At 41.2% G+C, this 27,010-nt stretch overlaps 1 protein-coding gene across 3 annotated transcripts in view; it reads left to right on the top strand.

Annotated features, from left to right (window-relative positions):
- NELL1 (neural EGFL like 1) overlaps positions 1 to 27,010 on the top strand; it is a 689,563-nt gene that overhangs the window by 314,257 nt on the left and 348,296 nt on the right. The window lies entirely within an intron of this gene.

A 27,010-nucleotide genomic window follows, 5' to 3' on the forward strand; every position in this document is an offset into this window, starting at 1 on the left:
TCTTATTTGGCAGGGGGAGAGGTTGCCACGGCAGGAAGTTTCTCAATGCTCATTTTTCTCTGACTGGTGGAGGAGGGAGGCAGGGCTTCTCACGGAACCGGAGTATTCGTGAGCCCACTATCTTCATCTCTTATTTGAGCTCAGTTTCCATCATGCCACTTTCTGCAGTTTGAGAAGCACAATGATTGAGAAAATAAAGAGAGTCCACAAAGAAGAGGAATGGCCCAAGAATGGGTGTTAAATGGCCCAGAAACATTTGGTCTCAGCTGAGGTTATAAAGGCCAGTTCATCTTCCCAGTGTTCAATGGCATCGTTTGTCATGGTTGATGGCATGGGTGTTAGCCACAAAGCTCTGGTTAACACCCCTCTCTGGGAGGGTCAGCAGAATACGGCCATGGTAAGGATCATAAATAACAGAAAAAAGCATTGGAGCATTCCTTATTTGCTTGTTCAGTGTTTCTCTCTCCAGGTCTGAGAGGGGTATTTTGGAGGATGGTATGGAGGCATAGTTCTGACAAGCAGCAGTGAAGCTTGGGTCAGGCTGTCTGAGACTTGGTCTCAGCTCTGTCACCTTTTAGTTGTGTGACCTTGAGCTCATGGAGAGGCCTGGTATCTTGAGCAGGGCAAATTAGGAGGGGTGAGATCAGTGTCATAAGTGCAGAGAGGTCTGCTGAAACTTTGGCTTTCTTGGCCCTGCTCACTTGCAAAAGAAATGGATTTCTTTTCTTATGGACCTTAGCAAACATCTTTAAAATGTAAATATATATGTATCCTATCTAATAAAGAGAGAATATGCTAATTGACCATCACACCCTCACAAAGATGGTGGCGCCCACAGCGAATAAAGAGGGAATATGCTAATTGACTGCCACACCCTCAAAGATGGCAGTGCCCACAGCCACAAGATGGCAGCGCCCAGTCCCCTCAGCCCCGCTGGAGCACCTACCTCAGGAGTCCCCCAGTCCCCTTATCCCCCCAGCTGCCCAGGGCTGGCCCAAGGTTCAGGTAAGCCTTGGATGATGGCTGCCTAGCCACCCAGGGCTGGCCCAAGGTGCAGGCAAGCCTTGGATGACGGCTGCCCAGCCACCCAGGGCCTGCCCAAGGTGCAGGCAAGCCTTGGATGTCGGCTGCTCAGCTGATGCCCGAGGTACAGGCAAGCCTCGGATGGCAGCTGTCCAGTCACCCAGGGCCGCCCAAGGCTTGCACTGCTGGCAGTGGCAGCAGCAGAGATGTGATGGGGGCGTTGCCTTCCCCTGATTGCCGGGTTGCATCCTGCCCCTGAGGGCTCCTGAACTGTGAGAGGGGGCAGGCCAGGCTGAGGGACCCCGCCTCCAGTGCATAGATTTTCATGCACCGGGTCTCTAGTTTATATATATTTATATTGAACCTTGATCTCCTGGTTCATAGGTTGATGCTCAACCACTGAGCCATATTGGCCGGACAGCAAACATCTTTATGATTGTGTCCGTTGGGGGACCCTGGTCTGTTGGGAGACATGGCAGAGTTTCTCACCCAGATAAAGGTGCAAAGAATACCAATTTAATATGTTCTCTCCCAACCAACTGTCCTGTTATTAAGTACAACCTCTTTATGAGAATCCTATTTTGAGAGAGCTGGAGCTTTAAAATAAAATTGGCTCAGATTTCAACCCTGGCTCTACCACCTGCTAATCTCATGATCTTAGGAAACTTAATTAACTTTTCCAAACCTTAATTTCCTTTTCTGTAAAATGGAAAATTAATGCCTTGCAGAATCATGTAGATTAAAGTTAATGAATGTACCTTTTCTTGCACATGATAGGTAGCTAATAAACTATAGTAGTTTTTATATGATGTATACATGACCTCAGCCAATGTTAGGTGGTTCATTGGGGAGTAAATATCTTCTCATTGATAAACACCACCTTCTCTGAAGACCTCTTCCAGGACTGGGAAATATATCACCTTACTCAGTAGATTTTACCTCGCTATTTAAAAAGCTTCGACAAAGATCTCAGAATATTTTCTTAGCATTATAAAATATACCTAGAGGAATTTCCAGCTCGTTGAAAGCTGACCTTATATAATTCTGGTTTAAATAACCCAGTTATATGAGAAAGAGGACTTAATGAATAAATGAGGTTATTTCTAAAGCTGATAGTAAATGTGCAGGAGCTTGGATAGGAGTGGGTGATAATCTATGCAAGTTGGTTTTCAATTTTAGAGGGCAAAGGCATTTTTAAAAACTTGACGAATTCTCATCAAAGAAACTAGGCAGTAGAAAAAGCAATCATGTAGAACCATTTTATTGACCATGCTCTTAATTCTGAACTTAATTTTTAATATCTAAGATGTTTGTCATATGTCTTTTCTATTGCTGCGTGTGTTGTTTATCCACCCTGCTCTCTGCTAGTCCAGTTATTTATCCTCAATCACTTGCTTTCAAATGTTACCTGGCCCATGTTTGATATTAGGTGCTATGTGTGCTGCTTGTTAGGGACACAGAAATGTAAGACAGCCCCTGTATTTGAAAAAAATCAGGCCAGTAGGAGAGTAGACAAATGTACAAACAAAGATGATATACATTAACTTTACAGAAGTCAATTTTATAAGAGGTTGAAGAGGTTCAGTGCTTCTTAATCAGTATAGGTCCTAAGTCAGGAGTAAGAATAGGGCACCCAGGAAACCCAGGGAAGGATAGACGTTGGGAAGGCAAGGCTTTATTTTATTTTATTTTTATTTTTATTTTTATTTTTAATTTTTATTTTTATTTTTATTTTGTGGAGTGAAACTGGAAAATGGGCTCTGGATGGTGAGAATATATTTGCTAAAAGGACAAATGAGTAAAGCACCCCAGATCGAAGAACAACATGAGAAGTGTCACCAAGTATTCCATGGTGACCTGATTAGTCTATTTCTGTTTGTTTAAACATAATATAGCTTTATCATTTTCTTGGTTCAAACTGCTTACTAGGACTTAGCAGTTTAGAATCTTGGCCAGTAGTGACTTGACTGGATTGGCAAGTTAGGAAGTCTAGAAATATTCATGGGGAGTAGGAGGGAAGGAAGTAGTATGTAGGGATTACTGGGAAGATAGATCAGTGGTTAAAAGTGAGCACTCTGAAGCTGACTGCCTGGCTTTGGATCCTGGCTCTAGTAAGTATTAGCTGTACAATACTGAATTACTGAATTCAGTGAGTTACTGAATTCCCCTGTACCTCAGTTTTTCCCATCTGTAAAATGGTTTGAACAGTGGTACTCTCAAATAAGATTTTAGTGAGAATAAAACGAGTAAATGTATGTAAAGAGCTTAGAACATTGTCTGGCATACAGAAGTACTATGTACTACTACTGTCATCTGCCTATTGAGAAAATGAGAAAAATGGATAAATTCTCAAAAAAAAAAAAAAAAAATCCAGGGAGGCTATTTCTACAAAATAGTGATTTTATAGAAGAGGAAATAGATGGTGAATATGCCCAAGGTCATATACCTAGCAAAGTACAGAAGGAGAATCAGCATCCAGTTCTACTCATCTACTATTAATACTCACCATGCACAGAGCTGATGGCTGGAGCATGTGGTGGTGGGCAATCAGTGGAAGTGTTTGGCACCTGGGGGTCCCAAGGAGAGGTCTAAGGTGAGAGTACCCAAAGTGAAGGAGGACCTAGAACAGACCTAATGGGGAAGCCAAGGTGGGAAGGCAGATCTCTTCAAGGGAGTCTGCTGGGATCAGAGTGGAGAAGAGGCATAGAACTTGTTTTCTAGGATGTACAGGAACCAGGGTAAGGCAGGCAGTGGTGTGCTAGTCAGTGTTTAACATTGGTTCAGGCACCAGTGGAGCAGGAGCATGATTTGTGAAGTTTGTTGAATCCCATGGTTTAATGCTCCCATCAAGTGATTAATGTTAAATCACTGACTGTGGATTTGGGGAGATATGTGCAGTCAGCTTTCATGAGCCCATTCAAGCCAGCTGCAGCCCATCACTGAAGGTCCGGTCCCAGATCAAGACTCCAGATGCCAACCTGTAGCAGTTATCCTTATAACACACAGATTCCATCTCTCACCACCGAGCAGACTCCTCCTGCGAGGTTTATCCATGCTGCAGTCACAAGCAGTCTGCCTCTTCCTTGGTCAGAAATAACTCTCTAGCTTTCCTTTTGGTTCCACAACTAAGGCTGTACTTGTCAACTGAACACTTCATTAGGCCAGTGGTCGGCAAACTCATTAGTCAACAGAGCCAAATATCAACAGTACAATGATTGAAATTTCTTTTGAGAGCCAAATTTTTTTTTAATATATTTTATTGATTTTTTACAGAGAGGAAGAGAGAGGGATAGAGAGTTAGAAACATCGATGAGAGAGAAACATCGATCAGCTGCCTCTTGCACAACCCCTACTGGGGATGTGCCCGCAACCAAGGTGCATGCCCTTGACCGGAATCGAACCTGGGACCTTTCAGTCCGCAGGCCGACGCTCTATCCACTGAGCCAAACCGGTTTTGGCGAGAGCCAAATTTTTTAAACTTAAACTTCTTCTAACGCCACTTCTTCAAAATAGACTCACCCAGGCCATGGTATTTTGTGGAAGTGCCACACTCAGGGGGCCAAAGAGCCGCATGTGGCTCGTTAGCCACAGTTTGCTGACCACGGCATTAGGCCTTGGGTATTGCCTAACATCATCCCCTGGGCTTGATGGAGTCACACTGCTGAACTGCCAGGTCTTCTTATCACCCATGTTCTTGTAGACCCCACTTCCAATCTTGTGTTGTGTGTCCTTTAAGCTGATTCTTCTTTCTGCCCATTCTTTTTCCTCCCACTGCACTGTGTTCTACACAACTCCTGTTGCCTTGTAAACAAGTGCCCCCACATCCACAAACTGTGCAGAATGTCCTTCTGTCTCAGTTCATCTGGGGATGCAGCTCTCCTGGAGCTCTGAGTGGAGGCTGCATTTTCTTTGAAACTTAATGTACCTTGGAGCCCAAACATAGCACCTGGCTTCTCCAAGGACAGCTTCGTTGCATCTAGAGTAATTTCGTCCTTCCTCATAACAACCTCTTCTCTTTTGAAGTCCCAGCCATCTGCTCATAACACCTGTTAACCCTTCTAGTGGCTGTCAGTGATGAATCTCTGGGCTAGCCCCTGCCCCCTCATTCATTGAGATCTTCCATGCCTAGCTAAGCTTAGCTATCATTCTGGGCAAACTTCCAGCCTTGAAGTTTTATCTTCGGGGCTATAATTACCTTCACTCCCATATCACTTCATTATGCTCCTGATCTTTGACACCACTTAACTGCTCTACTCCTAAAACCACCAACTCCCATTTCTCGGTAGCACTGATCAGCTGCAAGGTCGCGCCCTCTCACCCCACTGATGAACCCACTGCAGCCAGACTCCTACCCTCATTCTCATGCTGTTCTTAATGTGGCCACCAGGGCTCTCCTGTCAGTCCCACTCACCACGTGTTTCCAGAATGATCTTTTAAAAATACATCCGTGATCATGTCGTAGTTTAATGCAATTAAATAACTCTATGTTAATAACATAGATCTATAACAATAAATGAAGTAGTCAAAACATGCTGCTCTTGACAGGTGCATACATTTCCTCATTGTTTTCTTTAAGACTGAAATAAACATATTTTAAAATTTGTCCCTCATCTCAAATTGCTACCGTTAAGTGGGTTGTATTTTCATGATCCCCTAAAATCATAAATTTTCATCTCTTGGTAGCATCTTTCAGTTGCAAGCTCATGGACCTCAAAAATGAAGTGCATGCTCCTTAGCATTGCATTCAAGGCCTGCTGTGATCTGGCCTGTGCTCACCTCCTTTATGCTGTCCCGAGTTTTTCCTGGTTCCTAACAACACCTTCCAGTTATGTGAAGTCACAGCCACAGTTGCATCCAATTCCTGTCCTGTGTCTTTTCTTTTTCCAGGGACTCCTTTCCTTCCCATTCTGTGCCTTCTCCCTTTTCAATCTTGTCAACATTCCCTCATCTTTTATTACAGCTCATATCATGCCCTTTGCTAGACAGAATTGCTCATTACCTCCTTGGGACTCTTCCATGTATATTTCTTCCTTCAACTTCAGTGTCCCTCTTTGTTTATTCCTCTGGCTTCTCTTATTCACTGTGGAGGTCATGACCACACTGACCTCATGTCTGTGACCCAGTCACCCAGCATAGTTCCTGGCCACCTGAGCACCTGAGAGTAGAGTCAGCATGCAAGATGTGGGAGTCCAAGTTCAGAAGCATCAGGTAATTTTCCCGGAGTGACACAAATTGGCAGCAAAGCTAGGATTTGAGTTGAGATCGGTCACATTGTTTTCAGGCTTCATGGCATTCAGATTCTCACGGGCACACCTTTCTTCTCCTCTCAGGAAAGAGAATGCTACCTTGCGATTATTCCCCTGCTCCCATTTTTTTAAACAACAACAAAGCATTATTGAGATATACTTCAATGTTTTAAAGTGCACAAATCAATGATTTTGGGTATACTACACTATTTTACCATTAGTGATAGAATATCTATAACATAAAATTTGCCATTGTAGCCATTGGTAAGTCTACAACTCAGTATCATTAATTACATTCACGATGTTGTGCAGCCATCATCACTGTTATTTCCAGAACTTTCTCATCACCCCACAGAAATCCTGTAACCATTGAGCATTTACTGCCCATTCCTCCCTCCTCCCAGACCCTGGGAATTAGAAAACAGTTTGGTAGTTCCTTAAAAATGTAAACTTAGAATTACCAGCTGGCGCCACAATCCCAATCTTAGATATATACCTAAGGGAATTGAAAGCAGGGGCTTGAATGGGTACTTGGACCTATGCCGTTGTTCCTTATAACATTATTCACAATAGCGAACTGTGGACTGTTCTTTTTCCACTCCATCCCAACCGTGTTCCTGAGCCTTTACTGTACCGTAGCCTCTGTTTAATTCTATTTTACAAACTGAGCTTCCACGTTAGATGTTATTTCAGATAGACACAGTTCAGTTGTTTCTTGATCTCTCTTTCATTATCACCTGCCTAAGATATCTTTCAGACACTTTTCCCTTATCTCTCCCCCATGAAATTTTAATACCACATATACACTATATATATGTTCATGGACTGTGGTCCTTTGGAGAACAGCAAACTGTTTATAATATCTGAGATTCATTTACTCCCCTAAGAGCTAGTTGCTGACTCCTGAGGGTGAGGTCACTCTGGGTGAGAGAGCGTGGGGTGGCGAGTAAGGCCTCACATTGGGAGCCAGGTCTGCCTGGCCTGGAGTTCTAGCTCTGCCCCTAATCGCTTTTGTGACCTTGGGCAGGTGGCTTAGTCTCCATGTCTCAGTTTCCTTATTTGTAGACTTGGGATGTTATAAAACAGTACCTGCTTCAAAGGGTTTTTTGAGGATTAAATGGCAATATATGTAGGGCAATACCTGGTCTTTAGTAAGTGCTGTACAAGTGTTAGCTATTACTGTTTTTGAAAGGGTTCCTCTGTTTAAAAATAGTTAAAAAAAACCCAGTGGGTTGTTTGGAACTAGATTCTGTTACATTTTCCACCTTTTGAATGGTATTTTCCAGTCCACCATTAGATTGTTGTTGTGTATTCTTTTTTTTTTTTTTTTTTTTCAGAAGAAAATGGGTTACTTATTATTCTGTGTTATTTTTTTCCCTATTTTCTCGCCATTCATTCATTTTTATTTTCTCAACAATCACAGTGCATTGGCATCTGGACTTGGTGAATTTGAAGGACCAGCTTAGACACTTTATGGGTTTGGTTTTTATATTAGAGTCCATGGATTCAGTCAGATGTGTAAGGATCTGGAATTGGGAATAATGTTGATTTCAATTCAAGATGATTTTTTTACCTAAGTAATCTCTCCAGGTGGGGAAGCACAGAGAAGGAGCTCATTTCCTGGGTACATTCCACTGGTCATCATTCATCATACAGGCGCTGGAAGAGAGGACCTGGTTTTATTGAATCCAGGTAGTGCTCACTACCTACCTGCTCATCGGTCCGCAGGCCCTTGTTTGTTTGTGTATTTTGGAGTCGGGTGTATTTAATTACTGGTTAATTTGATGATGTAGTGAATCAGGTCTAAACTTCCAGCAACAAATCATTTATTTTTAAAAGACTAAAGCCTGTACACTTTATTTTGACTGTGTAGAGGAAGTGGTGAATGAATGATTCGACCAAGTGACTACAGGAAATTGCTATTTAATTAACCAAGGAATGTGGGTATTCTTATTGAGAGTGGGGAAGCTAAGGTGGTCTTATAAAGAGACAGAATAGAGTAGATACCAAATTCATATTCCCTGAGGTAATCTTCAGCTAGTTAACTTCTTGGGGCTCCATAAAATAAAAAGCATATTTATATATACCTACTTGTATGGTACTTAGGAAGATATAATGAATTAAAACATGTGAAGTACTTAAAACATGGCTCATAGTAGTGATCAGCAAATGTTACCTATGATTATGATTAACACGTTAAGCGCCCAGCCTGTTTTGTCTTACGGACAGAAAGGATAATGTCAGTCACCAATGACTGACTGGGTGCTTAACGTGTTAATTCTTGCAACTGATAAATAGAGGACATAGATGGCTTTGCTGGGAGTGTTGCTCTCTCCTATATCATTCACTCTCAGCTGGCCTTCCTTTATCTTTGAAAAGTGAAAGAATAGGTCCTCAATATCTCCCCATTTTCCCCACCCCAGTCCACCAATCTGTGTGTTTTTTTAAAAAATATTCTACATGTAAGTGGTATCATACGGTATTTGTTTTTCTCTGTCTGGCTTATTTCATTTAACATAATGCCCTTGGGTCCATTATGTTACCACAGATGTCAGGATTTCTTTCTTCCTTATGGCTGAATAATATGTTCCACTACACACACAAACACACACACACACACACACACACACACACACACACTCTTCTTCTTCTTCTTCTTCTTCTTCTTCTTCTTCTTCTTCTTCTTCTTCTTCTTCTTCTTCTTCTTTATCCATTGATCTAATGATGGATTGATGGTCAGAGTATAAACTTTTAGTTATAAGATGAGTAAGTTCTGGGGATCTAATGTGTAGAATGGTGATTATAGATAATAATACTGTATTATATATTTGAGAGCAGATCTTAAATCTTATCACCACAAAAAGAACTAGTAGTTATGTAAAACGATGAAGTTGTTAGCTAAGGATATGATGGTAATAATTTTACAACATATAGGCATATCAAAATTAACACATTATATATTTAAACTATACAGTATTATATAACAATTATATCTTAAGAAAGCTGGTGGGAGAAGGGAGATTTGCCCAGTTCAATAAAAGTAATAAGCAAAGGACATCAACAGGTTATGAAGGGATCTTTCTTGCCTTCCCAAGACTCAAAACAAAAATCTTCTGGGTAAATCCTTCTCCAGTCCCCTTTGTTCGAATTAGCCTCTAATATCTCTAGGAGAACATGGAATGCACTTTCAAGTTTCGTGCCTTGTGATTGCCTCTCTGCTGGATTAGCATAGCTTTTGCATGCTCTGGCTTTTTGCACTTAGCATAAAAGTCAAGAGGCAGGGGCCACTTCCCATTCACCGTTGGAACCTTTTCTGCCTATGGAATCCAGCAGTCTCTCAATAGCGCTCTTTCTTCTTTTCTGATAGCACGACATTTTATTTATTTATTTATTTATTTATTTATTTATTTATTTATTTAGATTTTTGACACTATTACAGATATCCCCATTCCCCCTGCCTCCCACCCCTTTACCCACATCCACCCAGTCCCCACCCTGTTCTCCTGGTCTTCACCACACTGTTGTCTGTGTTCATGGATTATGCATTTACTAGTATGTTCTTTGGCTAATATCTACACCTTCTTTCACCCAGTTCTCCCCACACATCCCTTCCCTCTGTCATCTGTCAGTCCATTTCATGTATCCATGCCTCTGGCTCTATTTTGTTTGCCCATTTATTTTGTTCATTATATTCCACATATAAGTTAGATCATGTGATACTTTTCTTTCTCTGTCTGGCTTACTTCGCTTAGCATAATAATCTCCAGGTCCATCCATGCTATTGTGAAAGGTAAGAGTTCCTTATTTTTTATGGCTGCATAGTACTCTATTGTGTAAATGTACCTTGATTTTCCTTTTCCAATTGTAGGGAAGACAAGACCATCCTAGCTTCTGCACTTCCATTGTGTTCTTCGATTGGTCTAAGTCACGACTCATGAGAAAACCTTGGTCCTTTTTGGAGGCAATCAGTACCTGTGTTGGTACTAGTGGCTGAAGGGGGGTTCTGACACTGGTAGATTCAAATAGGGTGGGGCACAATCTAAGGCCAAAGCTGCTGTAATCACCTGTCACCCAGCATGCCTCTTTCCTGGTAGACTCTCTGCATCAGTTTATGGAGACTCTCCAAGGGCAGAAATTCCAGGCTAGGAAGAAAGTTATGGAGTGGTAGTATGATGCTTTTTCAATGTCAGCTAGAAATTCCTATACTGGGATTCTCATTGGCACAAAGAGGTGTGTTACTTTATGACAGTACTGTTTGACTTTGCAATTGAACCCCTCAGGGAGAAAAAAAACATCTTAGCACGGATTTCCAAATATCTGACTAGTTATATATTTGGAAAATACTTAAAAAATGTCAGAAAACCAACAATCTAACTTCTTCCTTATGGTGTTTTTAACCTTGTATAAGAATGCTTCTTTACTATGCATGGGATGACCAAAAAGATTATTTGCATTTTTAATCTGCAAATATTTGATCTGGCAGGCAACATGTTTGTTTGATACACATCTTAGAAGATGATGTAAAAATCCATTTTACCAGGCAACAGAAAAATTTAAAGGGTTATTATACAGGGTAGAGCAAAAGTAGGTTTCCAGTTGTGAGTATGTGAAACCCAGAATTTATTCTTTTATTCTTATATTATTAATTATTATATTACTAGAGGCCCGGTGCACAAAATTTGTGCATGGGGAGTGGTGTCCCTCAGCCCAGCCTGCACTCTGTCCAATCTAGGACCCCTTGAGGGATGTCCGACTGCCCATTTAGGCCCGATGGGATTGGGCCTAAATGGGCAGATGGACATCCCTCTCACAATCCAGGACTGCTGGCTCCCAACTGCTCACCTGCCTGCCTTCCTGATTGCCCCTAACTGCTTCTGCCTGCCAGCCTGATCACCCCCTAACCACTCCCCTGCCAGCCTGATTGACCTTAGCTGCCCTCCCCTGCAAACCTGGTCACCCCTAACTGCCCTCCCCTGCAGGCCTGGGTCCCCTCCAACTTCCTTTCCCCGCAGGCCTGGTTGCTCCCAACTTCCTTCCTCTGCCAGCCTGGTAACCCCTAACTGCCCTTCCCTGCAGGCTTGATTGCCCCCAACTGCCCTCCCTTGCAGGCCTGGTCCCTCCCAACTGCCCTCCCCTACAGGCCTGATCACCCACAACTGCCCTCCCTTGCAGGCCTGGTCCCTCCCAACTGCCCTCCCCTGCTGGCCATCTTGTCATGACCATCTTGTGTCCACATGGGGGTAGCCATATTTGACCACATGGGGGCAGCCATCTTGTGTGTTGGAGTGACAGTCAATTTGCATATTACTATTTTATTAGATAGGATAGAGGCCTGCTGCATGGGTGGGGGCTGACTGTTGTCCCGGATCAAGTTGGGGGTTCCCTTAGGGTGTGGGGCAGCCTGGGCGAGGGGCTTGTGGTGGTTTGCAGGCTGGCTACACCCCTCGGCTACCCAACTGGAGGCCCTGGTATTTAGGATTTATTTATCTTCTATAATTGAAACTCTGTTGCCTTGAGCGGAGGCCAGGGAAGGCCAGGGCGGGCGGAAAGCTTGGCTTCCTCCATCACCGGGGGCAACTCAAGCCTCCTGCTCTCTCCAGCTCAGTGGCTGCCACCATTTTTGTTAGGATTTATTTATCTTCTATAATTGAAACTTTGTAGCCTTGAGCAGAGGCCAGGGCTGGCCAGGGCTTGAAGTTTGGCTTCTTCCATTGCCAGGGAAACCCAAGCCTCCTGCTTGCTCCGTGGCCACAGCCATCTTGGTTGGGTTAATTTGCATACTCGCTCCTGATTGGCTGGTGGGCGAGGCTTGTGGGTGTAAGTGGAGTGATGGTTAATTTGCATGTTTCTCTTTTATTAGATAGGATTTTCCATATGAACAACTGGAAACCTACTTTTGCCCCACCTGTATTAGTCAGCTTGGGCTGCCATAACAAAATACCATTGACTCCTAGGCTTAAACAACAGACATGTATTAGCTCACAGTTCTGGAGTCTGGAAGTCTGAGGTCAGGGTGCCAATATGGTGGGGTTCTGGTGAAAGTTGTCTTCCTGGTTTACAGAGGGTTGCCTTCTCCCTGTGTCCTTACATTGCAGAGAGAAAGGAGAAACAAACTGTGGTCTCTTCTCATAAGAGCAGGAATCACATCATGAGGGCACCACTTTCATGATATCATCTCAGTATAATCACCTCCTGAAAGACCCATCTCCAAGTAGCATTACATTAGTAGTTAGGGCTTTGATATATGAATCTGGGGAACTACGTTACTCCAGTCCATACAAGTTATGCAATTACATGCTTAGATTGTCTCATAATTTTTCTCCTCTTCTATTTTGTTGTCTTCTTTTTGCTTCACCTTACTTTTCATTCTCTTTCTTTCTTGTCCTTTCCATTCTTTAGCCTTCCCTTCCTTTTCTTCATCCATCCACTTTCCCTTCCTCCCTTCCCCTCTCCATCCCATTCTTTTCCTCTCTCTTTGCCCATTGCAGCTCCTTGTGATGACATGCTTTAAGGCACAGACATCATGCATTGAGTCTGATACACAGATCTGTTTTGCTTGGTGATAAATGTAGGAGAGTAAAGGGGGGATAAGTGGTGCTGGATGGAGACTTGACTTTGGTGGTGAACACACAGTACAATATACAGATGGAAAACCTGTACAAATTTGTTAACCAGCATTGTCATCCCAATAAATTCAATAAAAAACACACACACTCAGCCTCCACAGAAAGTAGTTTCCAGGTTGCCTTGGGCTGGGAGGGGATGAGGAATTTGGGGATTAAGGGTAATATATAAAGGGTACAGGTTTGTTTTTGAGGTCATGAAAATGTTCTAAAATTCACTGTTCTAAAATGAGTGAGTTGCATGGTATGTAAATTATCTCAACAAAGAAAAAAACTCAAAATGTTTGACAAAAATGGAGCCAATATTTAAAAAAAAAATTAAATCAATGCAACTTATCTAGAAAGATCAAAGATCTAGCTCACAATCCCTGCAAGGAAATGCTATAGGGAGAAGCATACAGAGACCTTAGAGCCATGCTGCCTGAGTTCATGTTCTGGCCGTCCAGGTATACCTCCTGACTATGTGACCTTAGGCAATGTACTGTATTGTCTATATCTCTCATCCCTCACCTGTAATTAGAGATGATTATATGTAATATGTACGTCATAGAGTTATGAGTACTGAATTAGTTAATGTATGTGAAACACTTAAAACTATGTCTAGCACAGAGTAAGTGCTGTCCAGATGATCTCTCTCTCTCTCTTTTTTATTGTCCAAAGTTTTACATATGTCTCCTTTTTCCCCAATTGACCTCCCCCACCCCTCAGCCATTCCCATGCTGGACAAGTTCCCACCACTCCAGTGTCTGTGTCCATTGGTTATGCTAATATGCATGCATACAAGTCCTTTGGTTGCTTTCTAAACCACCCCCCCCTACCATTTGTCTCTGGATCTATTCTTGTTCATCAAATTATGTTGATCATTATGTCCCACATATGAATGAGATCATGTAATATTTATCTTTCTCTGACTGACTTATTTCACTTAGCATAATGTTCTCCATTTCATCTGTGTTGTTGCAAATGTTAAAAGTTTCTTCTTTTTTATAGTGGCATAGTATTCCATTGTATAGATGTACCACCATTTTTTAATCCACTCCTCTACTGATGGGCACTGAGGCTGTTTCCAAATCTTAGCTATTGTAAGTTGTGCTGCTATGAACATATATCCTTTCTGATTGGCGTTTCTGATTTCTTGGGATATAATCCTAGGAGTGGAATTACAGGGTGAAATGGGAGTTCCATTTTTAACTTTTTGAGGAAACTCCATACTGTCTTCCACAGTGGCTGCACCAGTCTTTATTTTCATCAGCAGTGCATGAGGGTTCCTTTTTCTCCACATTCTTGCCAGCACTTGTCATGTGTTGATTTGTTGATGGTAGCCATTCTGACAGGTGTGAGATGGTATCTCATTGTTGTTTGGATTTGCTTCTCTCGTATGATTAGTGACTTTGAGCATGTTTTCATATGTCTCTCATCCTTCTGTATGTCCGCTTTCAAAAAGTTTCTATTTACATCCTTCAACCATTTTCTTGATTGGATCGTTTATCTTCCTTTTGTTAAGTTGTATGAGTTCTCTGTAAATTTTGGAGATTAAGCCCTTATCATAAATATCATTGGCAAATATATTCTCCCATGCAGTGGGCTTTCTTGTTGTTTTGGTGATGGTTTCTTTTGTTGTGCAGAAACTTTTTATTTTGATGTAGTCCCATTTGTTTATTTTCTCTTTAGTCTCCATTGCCCCCTAGGAGCTGTGTCTGTAAAGATACTGCTGCGACATATGTCTGCTATTTTGCTGCCTATGGAGTCTTGTAGGATTTTTATGGTTTCCCATCTTACATTTAAGTCCTTTATCCATTTTGAGTTTGTTTTTGTGTATGGTGTAAGTTCGTGATCTAGTTTCTTTTTCTTTTTTTTTGCATGTATCTGTCCAAATTTCCCAGCACCATTTTATTAAAGAGACTGTTTTGACTCCATTGTATGCTCTTGCCTCCTTTGTCAAATATTAATTGAGCATAGTGGCTTGGGTCGATTTCTGGGTTCTATGTTCTGTTCCATTGGTCTACATGTCTGTTCTTGTGCCAGTACCAGGCAGTTTTGAGAACCATGGCTTTTTTTTTTTTTTGTCTCTATGTCGTTTATCTCTGCTCTGATCTTTATTATTTCCTTCCTTCTGCTTACGCTGGGCTTTTCTTGTTGCTCTACTTCTAACTCTTTGGGCTGTAGGGTTAGATAATTTATTACCATCGTGTCTTGTTTTTTTTCAGATAGGCCTGTAGAGCTATGAACTTCCCTCTAAAGACTGCTTTCACCCTGTCCCATAGATTTTGGATTGTTGTGTTTTCATTGTCATTTGTTGCCATGATGTTTTTTATTTCTTCTTTGATCTCTTTGGTAACCCAATCATTGTTTAGTAGCATGCTATTTAGCCTCCAGGTGTTCGATTTTTTAATTGTTTTTATTGTGGTTTATTTATAGTTTTATGTCATTGTGATCTGAGAAGATGCTTGATATGATTTCTATCTTCTTGAATTTGAAGAGTCTTTGCCTGTGTCCCAATATGTGGTCCATCTTTGAAAACCATGTGCACTTGAGAAGAATGTATATTCTGTGGCTTTGTGGTAAAATGTTCTGAAGATGTCAATTAATTCCATCTGATCTAGTGAGTCATTTAGGATTGATGTTTCTTTGTTGATTTTTTGTTTAGAGGATTTGTCCAGTGGTGTTAGTGGGTTATTAATGTCCCCTACTATGATTGTATTGCTGTCAATCTCTCCTTTGATATCCTCCAGAAGTTTTTTATATGTATTTTGGTGCTCATGTATGGGGTGCATATATGTTTAGCAGAGTTATATCTTCTTGTTGAATTGCTCCCTTTAGTATTATGAAGTGGCCTTCCTTATCTCTTGTTATGGCCTTCACTTTGAGGTCTAATTTGTCAGATATAAGTATTGCTACTCCAACTTTTTTTTTCCTTTTCCTTTCCATTTTCCTGAAAAACCTTTTTCCATCTCTTCACCATAAGTCTGTGTGAGTTCTTTGTTCTGAGGTGGGTTTCCTGTAGACAGCAGATATATGGGTCATGTTTTCTTATTCATTCAGCTGATTGTGGCATTTAATCCATTTACATTCAAAGTTATTATTGATAGGTAATTGTTTGTCACCATTTTTATTCTTAATGCCTGTGTTCCTTCTTCCCTTTCTACTTCTTTTTACAGCAGACCCTTTAGCATTTAGTGCATTGCTGGTTTGGTGATAATAAGCTCTCTTAGCCTTTATTTTTGTCTGTGAAGCTCCTGATTTCACCCTCAATTTTGATTGATAGCTTTGCTGGGTGCAGTGTTTTTGGATTCAGACCCTTCCTTTGCATGACTTTGTATATTTCATTCCATTCCCTTCTGGCCTGATGTGTTTTTGTTGAGAAATCAGTTGCTAGTCTGATAGGGGATCCTTTGTAGATAACTTTCTGTCTCTCTCTGGCAGCCTTTAAGATTCTTACTTTGTCGTTGGTGTTTGCCAATTTAATTATAATGTGCCTTGGCGTCAGTCTTTTGAGGTTCATCTTGTTTGAGACTCTGTAAGCTTCTTGGATTTATGTAAGTTTTTTCTTCCCTATATCAGGGAAGTTTTCTGTCATTATTTCTTCAAACAGGTTTTGTATTCCTTGCTCAGTTTCCTCTCCTTCTGGCACCCCTATTATGCGGATGTTGTTTCGTTTTTTGTTGTCCCAAAGTTCCCTTAGGCTCTCCTCCTGCTTTTTAATTTTTTTTTTTTCTAGAAGCTGCTCTGCTTGGGTATTTTTTCCTACCTTGTCTTCTAGCTCACTAAAGTGGTCCTCCGCTTCTTCTAGTCTACTGTTGATGCTTTCTATTGAGTTCTTTATTGCAGCAATATCATTTTTCATTGTTTATTGCTTCTTCTACATTTCCTCTTGGTTCTTACCTATGTTGTTGAATTTGTCTTGCATCCTTTTCAGCAACTTTATGACCATTGCTCTGAATTCTTTCTCTAACATATTACTTGCCTCTGTTTCATTTACTTTCTTTTCTGGTGATTCCTCCTTTTCTTTCATATGTGGGCTGTTTCTTTGTCTCCCCATGATCACACCTCTCTGGATGTCTGGTTATATAACTCTCTCTCTCCTGTGTTGATTTAAAGGCACAAAATATAACACAATAAGACACAACGCACAGGGCACTAAACACAAATGTATTCATGATACTAATAACCCCAAATAAAGGTGACCACCAGAGAAAAGAGAGTTAGGGTATACAAAATAGAGCAAAATAATGATATTGATAAAAGGAAAAATGTAAGAGAGGAAAGAAAGAGAAGAAAAAAGAAGGGGGGGGGATATATGTATATTGGGAGAAAACTCCAATAAAACAACAACTAATCCAAAATATGTAAACTACAAACCTCCAAACAACAAACACCCAGATGAATCTGAGGAAGCAGAGCTTATTTCCTGAAGCTAAGGTCAAGGAATTGAATGAATGGAGCAATAGGCACAATTCAGTATAGATGAGGTGTATAGAGAATGAGTGTATAAGAAAAAAAGTAAAAAACTAAATACAAAAATATAAAAATGTATATATATATATATATATATATATATTAAAGTACATATACACAAAATTATATATATCTATATCTAAATCATCTATATCTATATCTATATCTATATCTATATCTATATATCTATGTATATATCTTTTCCCCTTCTTTAATCTATCTATCTATATATTTGTTTACTATTGGAAAAGGAGATAGGCCTGAGTTTGTGATTGGAATTAGTTAAGCCAGTGGTCGGCAAATTCATTAGTCAACAGAGCCAAATATCAACAGTTCAATGATTGAAATTTCTTTTGAGAACCAAATTTTTAAAACATAAACTTCTTCGAATGCCACTTCTTCAAAATAGACTCGCCCAGGCCGTGGTATTTTGTGGAAGAGCCACACTCAAGGGGCCAAAGAGCCATATGTGGCTCACGAGCTGCAGCTTGCTGACCACTGAGTTAAGCTATTAGTAGGGAAGAGAACAAGTGAGGAAAGGAAAAACATAAGTAAAAAAAAAACAAACAAAACAAGAAGAAAAAAAAGCAATAAAATCCAAACTAATCAACAATCAAACAAACAACAACAAGACATATAGAAAGAAAAAGAAGAAAAAACAAAGAAAAAGAAAATTTGGATAGTGATGAAAGAGAAGAGAGAAGTGTGTATGGACTTAGAGGAGGGGAGCAGAAATTAGATATATGAGTAAGATAAATTTTTAACAGGGAGTAAATAGAAAGAATAGAGAAAAACTAAAGCAAGAACAGGGTAAGAGAAATGGAACAAAAGGGGAAAGTGAGGAAGAGAGCAATGGCATAAAGGAAAAATTGAGATAGAGTAAAATACTGCCAAAGGAAAAATAAAATAGAATGTAGAACACTAATCCCAAAATAAAATGAAATAAAGAAAAAACAAAATAAAACTTAAAAGGTAAAATAATAGTAGTAATAATAATAATTAAAATAAAAATATAAAAAATAAAAATGTGAAGTAGTGATAATTAGGTCATTCATTTCCTCTACTGTTCTTCTTGGCAGGTCTTTTTCCTGTCAGGTAGATAGCATATTATTGAAGTTCCCTGCACTCCACCACTCCTCAGTGTCATAAGCCACAATCTTGTTTTCAAGCAGTCGCAAGCTTTTTGTTTCTCAGCCTGCCTTTAGTTGTATTTACACAAGAGTCAATTTCTGATACAACCCTTGGGGTGCAATGTTTCTGTATTGATATCCAGTGCTAAAAGGCCCCTCCCCTACCCAGTGTTTAGATTGCTTTCCCTGCAGCACTCAATACTGGGTTGGGGGAATAGACTGCCCTAGAGCTGGTTTTCTGTTCATCTCTCCATACTCTGAACCCTAGGTTCCACAAAAACAGCCTTCCCCTGCAGTCTTGGTGAGCGTTTTTTTAATTAGAAGATCCTATGTACTGGACTTAGCAATCAAAAGCAAGGATGAAGAAAGAGGAAGAGGAAGAGGAAGAGGAGGAGGAGGAGGAGGAGGAGGAGGAAGAGGAAGAGGAAGAGGAAGAGGAAGAGGAAGAGGAAGAAGAAGAAGAAGAAGAAGAAGAAGAAGAAGAAGAAGAAGAAGAAGAAGGCCACAGGATGTATGCAGACTCGCGTCTTTTCCCCCTGGCATTCCACAGCCGTTATACTGGTAGAACTTCAGGCTGCCTTTTTGGGCCCAGCGCTGCTATGGGTTAATTTCTATAGTCCCTTTCTGCCAGCATCTCTGTGGACCCCCTTCCACCTTCAAGGGTTACACTGACCCCAGCAGCTGCGGATTTTGTGGGGCACAGTCTTCCTTTGAGACTTTCCTTTCCACTGTGTGTGTTTCTCCCTCACCTGGATCCCGGATCTCACCTTTCCCTAGGCGATATCCCTGACCTATGTTTAATTCGCCAATTCTGGGTGGGTATTAATTGATTCAGATGTTCCTTCTCCCTGCTCTGTGAGAAGGCTCAGGGCTCGTCCATGTATTCGCACCACTTTGTCTCCTTCTGGACAGACTTTCTAGACACCCATGGTTGGAGAGGCTGTAGTCTTGGTGTTCCTGGGTTTGTAGCTGAGGCAGCTCATCCCTGGGGGTTTTGGTTGTAGGGTCCCTGGATGTATCTGAGGTCCCTGGTTGAAGGTAAGTCTGGACTTCAGATCATCTCCACTCTCCCCTTCAAGATGGCGCAGTCTCTGCTGCAGAGCTGGCCGCTCCGGGAGAGATTTCAGCAGCAGTAGAGGCTGCCCAGCCAGGGGAGCCCGGTCTGGCAGTCCCCAACAATTTCTTGGAATATAACTGTCCCTCACTCACAAATACAGACACCCCCTGCACATCTACATACTCTCCTTTCATTCTTTCATTCACACATTATCTTGCAGCTTGCCATCCCATCGGCAGCCATCTTGGATTCCTCCATATGCTATCTCTTATTGTTTCTTCATGGCATTATTAAAGCAGAGCTCTAGTTTTCTGCAATGCAGACTCTTTCTATTTTCTTTCACCACTGAGGCTTCTTGTTACTTTCCATGTGTCATAGACCTTGTGCTGTGCCTTTTCCCTTATAAGAGAGAACCATTTCTTTGTTCTTGGGAGAATAGAGAAGGAGAGGGAGGGAGAGGAAAAGGGATATGTTTTAAGAAAAACAGAGACACCTTATTTGAGGAAGGGACATATTCTACATGTATATCTTCTATCTAACTCTGTAGGCATTTGGGTTTTCTCCCCTAGCTTTAGGAAGAAAGTTATAATTGTAGAGAAGCATGAAACATTGGCTAAAGCATGAATTACAGAGTTTGAAGACCTTGATTCTATTACTAGCTCTATGATTATCTGGGTTCCTTGGGCCTCTATTTCTATCTTCTCTGGGCCTCCATTTATCACCTTAAAAGGGGCATCGTAATCCAGATCTTGTTCATTTCACTGGACTTTTATAGGTTACAAATCAGAGATCATATGGGCCCTGACTTTCAAAAATATGTGGTATGACACAGATAGAAATTATTGGTAGTTCTAACATGACAAACTACTGTTCAGGCCACCATGTTTTTATAACTCATAGTTTCTGCAGTCAGGAGATAAAAGTCTGGCACAATTGTTCTGCAATTTCTCTTATTGATTCACAGAGAACTTGCCCATTGGTTTTGTGTACGTATCTGTTTGCTGGCCATAGCTGCTCCTTATTTTCAGCATAGATGCCAACTCAGTTGACAAAGGTATCAAGAAACAGTGTGAAGACTCAGATTGTCTTGGTAGTATTTTCCAGGACCTGTATTTGGGAAAGGCATTTGGATCATCTTCGAACTCCTTAAAACAGAGGGAGAGGGGGCAGTTCAAGAGAAACAGCTTCAGAGGCAGTCAGGCTTTATGATAAATGGTCAGAGAACTTTAGAACCTGAGGCTATTTAGATGCTCTCAACTCCCTCATTTTACCAAAAGGAAAACTGATGTCTTGAGATGAGAAGTGATTGGATTTCTCAGTTAGCCAATAGAGAAAGCAAGAATAGAACTTGAATCTGGACTGTTAATCCAGTGCTCCTGGTCTAATAGTCAGAGTGGAACAAGTTTGTTTGGAGTCACAGAGCCCTGGGTTGAAATTTTAGGTCCTGTACATGTAGTTTCTGATGCCAGGCCATGGGATGGTTGGGAGTAAAGAGATGAGATACAGTGCTTGGCACATAGTGGTCTCAATATATATTGGTTTTCTTTTCCTACTTTGTTTCCTTTTTAACTGTGCACAGGGAGTGGGGCATCCCAATCTCCAATCCCGCCTCCATGGGTGCCTTTTTCTAGGTAATTCTTATGAATAAGCCTGAGTAGATCACATCATTTTATTAAGATAATTCTTTGCATTTGCTTCTCCCTTTGCAACCAGACACTGCTCTCAAATTTAATGATGATGCCAAATTGGGGTCTGTGTGTGCTGTAAATTCTCTTATGCACATGGAGGCTGGTGATACGTGAAGAATCATTACGCCACATCAAGTTTCATTTTAAAGTCCATAAGTATACCTTTTTAAAACAAAACAAACTTCTTCACCATCTTGGGTAGGGACATAAATCTTGTATTTTTATTACCTCAAAAGACCACCAGAAGATGGGCTCTAATATTTCAAAGGTGACAAGCAATCTATATGAATGAATCACAGTTTGAGCCCCATTATACTTGAGCTGATATATGCTGCAGTGGGGTTTACAGGAGTTTCTCTAACAAAATTTAATGAAACAAACAAACAAAAAACACACAACCAGGCCTTTTTGTCTCTAGTTTCTAATCCAATAGGAGGCACTTGGTAGTCTCAAGCAACCAGAGTAGAGACTGTATCATGCTGTGGGTTCCAGCTGGGAGCAGAATACTGCTACTTGTTTGGGGGAGCTGGGTGACTGGAGCTCAAAGTGTGAAAGCATTAGGATTGATTTAAAAGAGCCGAAGAAGCAGAGGTGTATGGGATAATGTTGGCATTTAACAAAGAGCATTATTCCAGAACAGATGTTATGACCAGCTCATGGACATAGAATTGGGAGATAGCATTGCTTCCATATACTTTGCAACAGCATCAGATTATCTGAAAGTCATAGGATTGAAATATTATTGAGGATCAGAACTGGCACAGTAAAAACAACGCCAACTTTGGGTCAGACTGTGCAGATTCAATCCTAGGCTGTTATGCTTACTGACTACATGTCTTGGGCAACTGACCTAATAATCCATGAGCTTCGGTTTCCTCATCACGACATGGGGAAACCTACCTCCTACAGTAGTCATGAAGAATAAATGGAGGGATGAGATTGTACATGAATGAGGCATAGTGTCTGATATTGAGTAATGACAGCTCTTTATTGAGTATCCTTCAAGTAGATGTCATGTAAACTGTAGTTCTTCTTAGAAAAGCTTCCTCCACTGATTCAGACCTTTATCTTGAGCCTGAACTTGAGTGTGTTCAACTCCCACCTTGAGGTTCAGCCCAGGGCTTAGCCTCTTCTGGCCTCCTGGCTTTTGGGTGAGTATCACACTGGCAGAGACCATTGTCAGAGAGAGAGAGATGGCTTTAGGAAGAGTGCTCTCAGCATCTGGGCAAAGGTCAGGTGGCTTCTCAGGGCTGTGGTTATAAAGTCCTCATTGTTTTAGGCCAACTCCGTTTCTCTGTTTCTGAGCATCAGCTTATTCTTTCATTAGGAAATTCTGTTTTTTGTTTTTGTTGTCTTTGTTTGTAATTATTTGTTATCTTTCAGAATGTTTTGTCTGTGAACCAAAAGCAGTATTTGTCCCAGGCTCATTTTTACAAGCTCAGTTGTACACTGTTTCTCAAGATTGTTTTCTCAGGATATCCCAGCTCTCTGAAGCCATCAATTCTGTTTTGATTCTCTCTGTAATCAGTTTTGATTTTGAAGCACTCTTGAGTCCTATTGAAACTGTCTGCAGGGTGTGCCTTTCCCTGAGGATGGAGAGACAATCTTTTGGCAAATGTGTTACCACTCCATCCACCTCTCCTCCTCATATTCTTACCCCCTCCCCCGCCCCTCCCTTTCCCCCTTCCTTTCCCTTTCTCTCTCTCCACTCCTATCCCCCCTCCACCTCCCTTCCCATCCCCATTTCCATCCCATCCCCATCCCCCAAAACTGCCGAGGAAGTTGTCAGTTTCTTCCTTTTTTCCACCATCTTGTCACCAGGGCCCAGCTGGATGGCTCCCACATTTTCTTTCTCTTCTCTGCCTCATTTATACCAGGAAGTAGTTTTTATATCTGGTGGTTACATGATGGGAGATAAGCAACAATGATAAGGTTGTGACAGTTTAATTTTGTGGTACATTTGTCAACTTTCCTTCTTTATTTTGGTGCTGTCTCTTTCTGGACTGCCACCAGGAAATTACCAGATATGCAAGAGCCAGAATTACCAGTGGTATGAACTGAAGACAAACCTACTCAGAGACATAGAAGAGCAGCAGGGGTGTCTGGTGGGGGTGGAGGGTGGCCTCGGCAACCTGCAGAGAGCAAGAGTTGGATAAACCTATGTGAGAAATTCTCACTGGGTTTGTCTAACCATCTCCTCGTCTAGTTTTTGAAAATATTTTTATTCAAAGCCTTAGAGTCCTGTGAAACAAGGAAATGGCTTGGCTGTTGGAATGAAAATAAGCTTGTTAGAGCCAAGCAACTCCTTCCAATCTAGATGAGGCAGACACCTCTCAGCAGTTAGCCAGTGGCCTGGGGGAAATGAGCCAGGGTTTCCCTCTGGGAGGAGCTGATGAGGGTCCGTGACAGGGAAACATTCATTGTAGTCAGCAGCTTGGTTGGCAGCGGAGGCCCATGGGCTGAAGATTGAATTGCCTCTAAGGCAAGTCCTGACTCATTTCTCATCTTTAAGAATGGCTGGGCATCCCAGCAGAATGAGATGCAGTTCAGTGTGGCTGTTTCTCTGAGTAAAATACCAATGTGAGTTAGCCTTCAGCTTGCCCTGCTCCCATCCATTCTCTTCACCGCAGCCGAGTGATATTTTTAAAAACAGAAATTGGATCGTGTCACTCACTGCCCTGATTAAAGTCCAGACTCCTTCACATGACTTACCCAGCCCATCAGGATCCAGCTCCAGCTTATCTTTCCAGTTTCTTTTTAAGTAGGCCTGACTCCTTTCCTCTAACTAATTCTTCTCAAACATTCTTCTCTGTAGGGTATGTTATTCCTCTCCTCTTTCACTTCCATTTGAGGTGTCAAATGGAGCATCATTTCCATTGAGAATCCTTCTCTGACCCTAAAAAGAGTAGGTCAAATCCCCCTGGTGAAAAGTCTTAACTTCTCAATAGAACTTAGCAAGTTTTGCTCAGTGCTTTTCCAGGCTGTGAGGTCCATGATGGCGTTTTGTTCATCACTCTTCTATGGGGCTTAGTAGAGGGCTAATTAATGTTCATGCTCAGTCATAGAGCCAGGCTTAACTTTGAAAAGGAGGGGCCAGTACTGTTGCATTATGTACCCAGAAGGAGGAAAACTGGTATTTGATGAATAACATTAATGCCAGCAACCCCCTTCAGTACCTGACTTCTCTTGGTGTTCCCCAACGCTCATAGGGATGTATTCTTCCAGGCTTCAAAGTCATGTGAAAGACCTTGTAATCAACAATAACTAAATTTCCTACAAAATCTTAATGCCAAGCATGCTACTCTGTGGTTCCATTTCCCAGTTTTCCAGCCCACACACTCTAGTACCCTCACTGTGATAATTTCTTGCCTCCATCAGGATTCCTGCAGATATTTGGTTCCCCAGGAAGCATCCCATGAAATGGAGGGTGACATACAAGGAAGTTTATCAGGGAGTGCTATAGGGATGCACACCTGTGAGAGAAAGGAGATGGGAAGGGTAGAGGGGTGAGTTAGCTCAATCCATTGAGTACTCTGAACCTAAGGCAGTCCTTTAGAATTATTCATCCTTGAGATAAAGGAGAACCAGTCTTAATTGTAGGTTACCCTCAGGATGGGAGTGTGACTGGGGGTGAGCTATATCTCTTCAACCAAGGACTACTTTTCTGAAAGGCTAACAGCTGAAGATCATTAGGAGACTGTTCTTTAGTTCTGAGGAGATAGTTAGGCAGACAACACAGAGTCCACTACGTGTTGTAGTCCAGTCCATTTCAACTATCTTCCTTCTTCATGTCTTCACTTCCCCCCTTAATAGCTGAGGTTCCTCGCACCTCATTCTCATCACCTCTTTTCTTACACACTCAATTCCCTTGTATCTCTTTTTACTCATCATACTTGCCTAAAACCTTATCTCTGGTTATAACTTTCCAATTGCCCTGCACTTGTCCTAACTATCTGAATGAGACTGGTGAAAAACATGTAATCATGCTGAATGCTCTCACTTAACATTTATGACCAAAAATCACAAGTAGCTCCTTAGCCATTCTATTACACACCCTAGTAAATTCTCTTTTCCTCATCCCGATATGACTCTTTAATACCTTCTCCATTTTCCTTAAACATCCAGTACCTCCTCTCCTTCTCCTAATTCTCAGATGTCACTCCCTCTTCTCATTTTATTGAGAAAATTAAAACAAGCAAAGAAGAACCACTTCACTCCCCCCACCAAATATGCCTCTTCCCTTAGTACTTGCCTTCAAACTTGCAAAGATGACTTGCTCCATTTTTGCACTGGAGATCAACTCCTCTTGCCTTGTCCAGGACTTGACTCCTGCAATGATCTTTCTCTCCTATATCACCATTTTTCTTCACTCGTATGGAATAATTTCAAACAGCATACATACACTCATGCTGTGATCTTTTCCATCTTTGAACAAGACTCTCTCTCATCTCCAAATCTCCCTACAGCTTCTACTCAACTTTTCTTTATGGGAAAATATCTCAAAAGGTTTGCCTTGTTTTTCTGTCTCTGCTCCCTCATATTCCATTTTCTCTTTAATTGACTCCAGTCAAGCTTTGCTCCATTCCTTTCCCCAAACTACTCTTATTAGGTCAAGATTAGCAGTGAACTGCTTGCCAAAGCCAATGGTTAGTTCTCCCTTTATTTTATTCAACTTCATAGCAGCAAGTGACACAAGTGATCATTATATCTTTCCCGACACTTTTCTTCTTGACTTTCATGATATTCACTCAACTGTGAAGCAAAATGTTTAAGGAATGTCAGGAGCCAACTTGTTAAAGAATTCAAATGCCCTGACTGCCAAAAAGATCTGACTTCCATCTCATGCTCCTCTGCAGTTACTATCCTATCTCAAATATCTGGGGAAGTTCCCTCCGCACCCTTGCTTGATGTTATCTTGTACAGTTTTTATATTCCTGTTGTTCATTTGTTTTTATTATGCATTGTCCTGGATCACTAGTGGAAGTACATGGTATTGTACAGATAGAACACTTTGTTCATTGCATGAATCATTTAACTAATTTCTGCTGTTTTGTTCTTATATCATAGTTAGAGAAGTCTGTCTGATTCTCCCAGGCCTCAATTGCCCCACAATATTTATAGGCTGACAGATCTTTAGCATTGAAAAGAATACGTACTTTTATTCTTAAAGTAAATAGATTTTAAAATGGGAGTAATGTTATACTTCACTCATGGAATTATATGTGGATTAAATTAGATAATGTATATAAAGACATAAAGCAGTAGTTTCCTAACTGACCCATGTGGCAAGCTGATGAGGATTCTGGGACTCACAGTGGTTAAGTGCAAGTCACAGGCTAGTAACTAACAGAACCAGAGCTAGAACTCCATTTTCTATCTTGGGTTCTCATGCTGGGTTTATATTTTTCCCTCTCTCCGGCCATCACACAGAAGCAGTATGAGTAAAATGAACATGAAGTCATTTTTGAACACAACCTCCGAAAAAAACTAAACTCTATATTTATGTTTGTAGGGTATTTTAATTTTTATCGTGGAGTTTTATGAGAAAGAAGGTGATGCTCTGACCTCCATTATAAAGAAAAAAAGGGTTTTTTTTTTGTTGTTGAATCAGACCATTATTCTATCACATGGGATAGATCTCCAAGTCAAGAGATGAAAGACATTAATTTGCATGAGACAACAGTTGCTATCTGTATTCACAGTGCAACATGGAAGAAAGTGGCTGTACCATCATTTTGTAGCAGATGGATTAAAGCATGTCTTAGTAAGACACACAAGCGGGAGGGGA

The sequence above is a fragment of the Eptesicus fuscus genome, chromosome 13 (genome assembly GCF_027574615.1).
Source record: "Eptesicus fuscus isolate TK198812 chromosome 13, DD_ASM_mEF_20220401, whole genome shotgun sequence".
Taxonomy (NCBI): domain Eukaryota; kingdom Metazoa; phylum Chordata; class Mammalia; order Chiroptera; family Vespertilionidae; genus Eptesicus; species Eptesicus fuscus.